Source organism: Solanum stenotomum, chromosome 1 (genome assembly GCF_019186545.1).
Source record: "Solanum stenotomum isolate F172 chromosome 1, ASM1918654v1, whole genome shotgun sequence".
Lineage (NCBI taxonomy): Eukaryota > Viridiplantae > Streptophyta > Magnoliopsida > Solanales > Solanaceae > Solanum > Solanum stenotomum.
Genome location: NC_064282.1, coordinates 27,932,472 through 27,938,415, shown reverse-complemented (window position 1 = coordinate 27,938,415; position 5,944 = coordinate 27,932,472). Strand labels below are relative to the sequence as shown.

General features: G+C 31.5%; 1 non-coding gene across 1 annotated transcript; it reads left to right on the top strand.

Annotated features, from left to right (window-relative positions):
• Positions 1 to 2,435: 2,435 nt before the first annotated feature.
• On the top strand, positions 2,436 to 2,507 carry TRNAP-UGG (transfer RNA proline (anticodon UGG)). The gene has a single exon. It is a non-coding gene; the product is annotated as a tRNA-Pro (tRNA).
• The last annotated feature ends 3,437 nt before the right edge of the window (positions 2,508 to 5,944 follow it).

The following is a 5,944-nucleotide window of genomic DNA, read 5'->3' as shown; positions in this document are numbered from 1 at the left end:
ATTTATTAGAGCTAATGGCAGTCACAGAGCTGGTGTTGTGAGTTGAAGAATCACCAAGCAGTCACAGCAAGCAAAGCACGATTTTTAAATTTAAGACTTCATGGATGATGTTAAACCGAGTTTCTGATGATGTCTGATAAGTAATGGAATTTTTGTTCTCTTAAAAAAAAGTTAGTGATTTTCATGTTGACAGTTTAATAGTGTCTTTGTGCAAGTTTAATAAAACCTGAAAACACGTTTCATAAACAATGGTAAGACAAGCTTTTATTTCATTTTCAGATTCTCTAAATTCAAGGAAAGCATAATGGCAATACCAAAAAATTTATCCATCTTCAACATAATGACTAATATAACACAAATAAATACTACAAACTTTAAGGCAAAAGACAAAAAATAATGTTCAAAGCCAACACTTGAAATTCACAATACGTTTGAAGCAATAGCTACACTAAATAATGACCAACATTCAAACATAAGATTCACTAATACATAGGAACAGTTGAAATAACTAACACTTGAAACTACAAATACTTGAAATAACTAACACTTGAAACTACAAATACTTGAAATAACTAACCCTTGAAACTACAATTCAACAACATATATTCCTCATGCTTCCAGTTAATCACTTGAAAATTGCAACAACAAATACCACAAACATAGTAAATGACAATATAAACATCTTCAACTTCAACACTTTAGCTTCCAAATTTCTTGATTTATTCACCTCGAAGTAGTTTAAACTCTCTAAATTCGCTAATTTTTTCCTCAAATTGTCTCTTTCAATCTCATTTAACGACTCTCTCAAATTCTCCATTTTCAACGTAGCAACTTCCAATTTAGACTTCAATTAATTAACTTCAATAGAAGAATCTTCTGAAGAACTGTCTTCCCACCTCCAAAGTTTACAATTTTCAATCTAATAAAAATAACAGAGAAGAACTCATAATCACCAAAATACAAGCACAAATCATATTAATTTACATTTAGCGAAAAATGTACCTTAGGTTTTGAACATCTATAAATTCTTCTTCTGGGGTTCAATGAAGTCCTTGAAGTGAAACAACGAGCCAATTCACCACAAAAACAAGTCATTATCATGGAGTTACTAATTGAGTCACAAGAACTTTCAGACATGGTTTTAGGTCTGATTTGAGGGAGACGACAGATAGATGAAAAATTGACACAAAAATATCGAAGAACACACAATAGATTCGACGAAGACAAGGTAGAATCGACGAAGACAAACTGGAATCGCGGCGGATAGTTGGATACAGGCGACGACTAGGGTTTTGGTGTGTGAGATACGCGGTGACCTCCGACTAGGGAAAAGGGACAGATTTGGGTGTTTTAATTAAGATTCCTTTTAGAGGAAATTGGGTGGGTATTGGGTTATGGGGTGGATAGTTGGGTTATGGGTTAAAAAAAGGGTCAAACGGGTAGTTCAATAGGAATAAGATACGTGTAAGCAATTAGGGGTCCGTTAGTGAGAGGGGTATATGTGTACCTATAATTGGACGGAAGGGGCTTATGTGGACGCAAAGTATAACGAAGGGCATATACGTACCATTTATTAAAGTTCGGGGGTAAATCCGTCCCTTCTCCCATTAAAGTTTGCTTTCATCTTTCTAAACCTTATAACGAAGAATTTATAATTGAAACGTCATGCAAACAATTATGTTTAGAGTAATAATTATTTTGGTTGTATAAGGATAAAAAGGTCAAAAATAATTATATTTCTTGACAAAGGAAAAGTGTCATGTTACCTTTCTCGATTTTAAAATTTCTTATATATTTCGCTGAAATTTAACTAAAATATCTTATGAAGCTAATAATTTACAAATAATGAATTTAAACATACATGATACAACCAACAAACTCATCCAACCAAATTTTAAATATTATTTATATATCTACACAACAAAGGGTAGAAAGGACATCAAGCTTATTTATGGAGAGGTAAAATATGAAGATGAGGCAAAGAATTAATCATCCATTATCACGACATTGAAGGATATATTAAGAGAATTAATTTGCTTCAAGTGTATGGGAATTGTGTCCATTCCATTCATTCCAATTATCCATGGTGGTGAGTGGACAGGAGATTTTAACATGTTATATTCTATAAAAAATCTTGTTAACAAATGAGAATGTTATGATTCTTATCTCGTGGAAAAAGTTTTAAGCGATAATTGTGTCTTTAACCATGTTAATGTCATGTATTAGTTGTACATAATATAATAATAAATATATATATAATAAAACAAATATATCAAATAAGGTATTAATAATACACAAAGTTAATACATACATTATGTTTTCTAATTCATCCTGACAACCCTGAAAGATATTGTGACCAACCACAGAACAAGATGTGAAGTTCAAATACTTTTTTAGACAACTAAACTACAAAATAGTAATTTAGTAAACAAAGTGGGCATTTGGTCTAGTGGTATGATTCTCGCTTTGGGTGCGAGAGGTCCCGAGTTCGATTCTCGGAATGCCCCTTTTTGTCGCCCTCACTAAAAGCTAGGATGGCAATGGGGTGGATGAGGGGTGGGGCAAATTTTATGTGGGTTAAACTTAATTTTAATTTTTTACATTTTATAAGAGTGATAAATCTACTAAAATATTTAAGATAGTAAATGAAAATGCTTCAATAAAAAATAATACAATCTCTTACATGTTTCTCAATTGACCTCTAAAAAATAAATTTTTAAGTCATTTTCTATTAAATTAATACAACTTAATATAAAATAAATTTATTTTACGAATTTTATTTTTAGTATCAAACTTAACTAGAAAGAAAATATTAAAAAACTATGCGGGGCGAGTTGAAAATGAAATTTTTTTTTTATGCAAGGTGGGACGGGATGAATTAAAAAATTTACAGGTTAAACTCAATTCGCCTCACCCCACACCGCACCACCTCATTGCCCTCCCTACTAAAAACCTTATTTCTTTGCAGGATTTTGGACCTACAATATAAGTTTATGAAAAGAAATATATGTTTATGTTTTATTAAAACAAACCTTTATTCATAACTCATTTGGATGAACATGTAAAAGCTGTGGCGTTTTAATTAGAAAAAAAGCCTTTATTCACCTATTGAATAAGAATATATTTTACAAATTCCAAATGCATAGGTTGTTTAATAGTGGGATATTTCTCCTATATATTTCATTATAAATATAAATACTACTATTAATTTTTACATTTCAAATGACATATTTGAAAATTTGGTATGATTATGGGCTTATGGTTGTAGGCTCTAGCCGAAAGCACTTCTTCTTGGTTGATCCTTATTGGAAAAATTACATAACTGAAGGTCTTTTATTTAATAATTATCACTTTTAAGTATATTTTTAATTTATTATCATTTTTGTCAACTTTTAGCAATTCTTACTTAAAATAATTTTGTTCCTTTAAACTTAGCAAAAAGTGTTGTCATTCGCAACTTTTAGCAATACTGTCATTCAGCCAAATTGTTATATATGGTTAAAAGAATAATGTTGACAGATGTCGTAAATATTTTTTTAAAAGTGTATACGTAAGTGATTTTCCCTTAATTATTTTGAGCAAAGTTCAAAATTTTCATATATTTGAGGCTAATTACATCTTATTCTGAAAGTTTGCTCAATTAAAAAATTACCTTATTTTTCATGGCTCGCGGATACATTCCTCTATTGTCAGATACATTGCAAATGATGCATTGCTTAAGATTTTGTTGCATCAGATACATTTCTCTATTATCGGATACATTGGTCTCTACTCTGTTGTTGGACACATTGGTCTCTAGATACATAGCCTTTCAGATAAATAACAGTAGGTGTATGTATTGGGTACTAAAATATAATGAAATTTGTCATAATTGTGTATCAGATACATAACTGTGAACATGATTCATAATTAGAGGGATGTATCCGAGATTATGAGGGAGTGAGAGAGAGAGAGAAGGAAAAAAGGATTTTTGTAATTTATTTAAATGGTAGGAAATTTTAGAGATTATGATATCTTAAATTGTATATTTATGTAAAATTTTCAATTATTTTGTGATTAATATGTGTTTGCCCATGGATATAAATTGGAGTTATTTTAGATTTTATATGAGTAATTTGGAGTTAAAACACTATTTGCAACAAATTACAAACATATGCATGAAAAATAAATCAATCACAAGCGAAATCTGAAGAAACAAGAATATTTTAGTGATAAATCAATATGGATTTAATTTTGTTTCTCCCTTGATTCTTCTCTCTTAGGATTTAACCATCATTCGGCGACTGCTAGTGGCGTATCTTTCGAACTAGGATGATTTGAATTTGATCTCTCTTTGTGAATATTTCATGAATTTTCGGAATATTCGAGATGTCTCTTCAAGGGAATATATTACCTTTTATATAGACATGAGTTAGGGTTTAGGGTTGAGTTGCCTTCAATAATCTTAACTGGAATCGAATACATCTTGTAGAGTCTCAACTAGAATTGAACGCGTCTTGTAGAGTCCCACAAAATTTTAATGTCTACAAACATATTTTGTTGTTTTTCGAATTCTTGAAAATTTTGGAAGTCAACTTCAGGTTGAATACATGAATGAAGTTGAACCAATTTTTTATGGCCAAATGTGATTTTCGAAGTTCAACTCCAAGAAAAAGTGAAAAAAAATTATGATCAAACGCCTCCATAGATTACTCCCTCAATTTCAGATTAGTTATCTACGCTACTAAAAGAAAATCGACAATAATAATATATCAGTGTATTCCCACAGAGCGAGGTGAGAAGTTTTAACATGCCTAATTTCTTTGCATGATTTTGGACACCCTACTTCTATTAAAATATTACTTCCTCGATTCCATATTAGTTGTTTACATTACTAAAAATTAACAATAGCATACACATTGTATTCTCATAATGTGGGATCTGAAAGACTAGAGTATACACATACTTTATAGCCTCTACCTCAAAGGTGAGGTAAACATATTATTTTCGATAAATCATTGAATCAAGACAAAACAAATCAGAGAAAAGTGTAATGGGGTATATGAGATAATAGGTAGAGACAAAACAACATGTAGTAACATAACAACACTACAATAAAATATTACTACAATTGAACAACATGAGACCACAAATATCAACAAAAATTGAAAAACAAGTGACTACAAGCGTAGCACGTCGAGTAAAGGAAACTAGACAATATACTCCTACCTACTAGCATGAACACACTCATGCCTACTAGCATGAATGCACTCAAACTTACTAACCTTCTAACATAACCACATCCTCCACACATTCCTATCTAAGGCCATGTCCTCGGTTAGATGCAACTGCATCATGTTCTGTCTAATCACCTCTCTCCAATTCTTCTTCTCTCCCCCTTGCTTTTTATGAATTCATCCACACTAGGTCATACATGCATCTCCTCATCACATGCTTGAGTCATCTCAACCTTGCTTCCTGCATCTTATCTTCCACCGAAGTCATTTTCACCTTGTCTTGGATATCCTCATTTTTTTTCTCTCCTAGAAAATATACACATCCATCACAAATATCCTCATCTCTAACACCTTCATCTTCTAAATGTGTAGGCTAGAGAAGCGGTAGACTTCACACTAACTCAACCATGGAGAATTCTTGCAATTACGAAAACTACAACATTCTTTGGTGAACATACACTTTTGTCAATTCATTTTATATATAACTTCAATTTCAAAATTAAGGAAACGGGTGAAAAGTCAGGTAAATCCAATTTAATCGATAAATCTACCTCAGGAGTAAGGTGCTCTGTTGTAGACACTTTTGTACCTATATTGGCTTAAGCAGCCGAAATAATATTGATACTGGGAGATTGGGGATTGGTTTAAACACTCAAGGAGTTTTAATTGGCAACACATTTTGCTTCATACAATATAGTTGACTATCCACCACTTGTAGAACTTGTCTT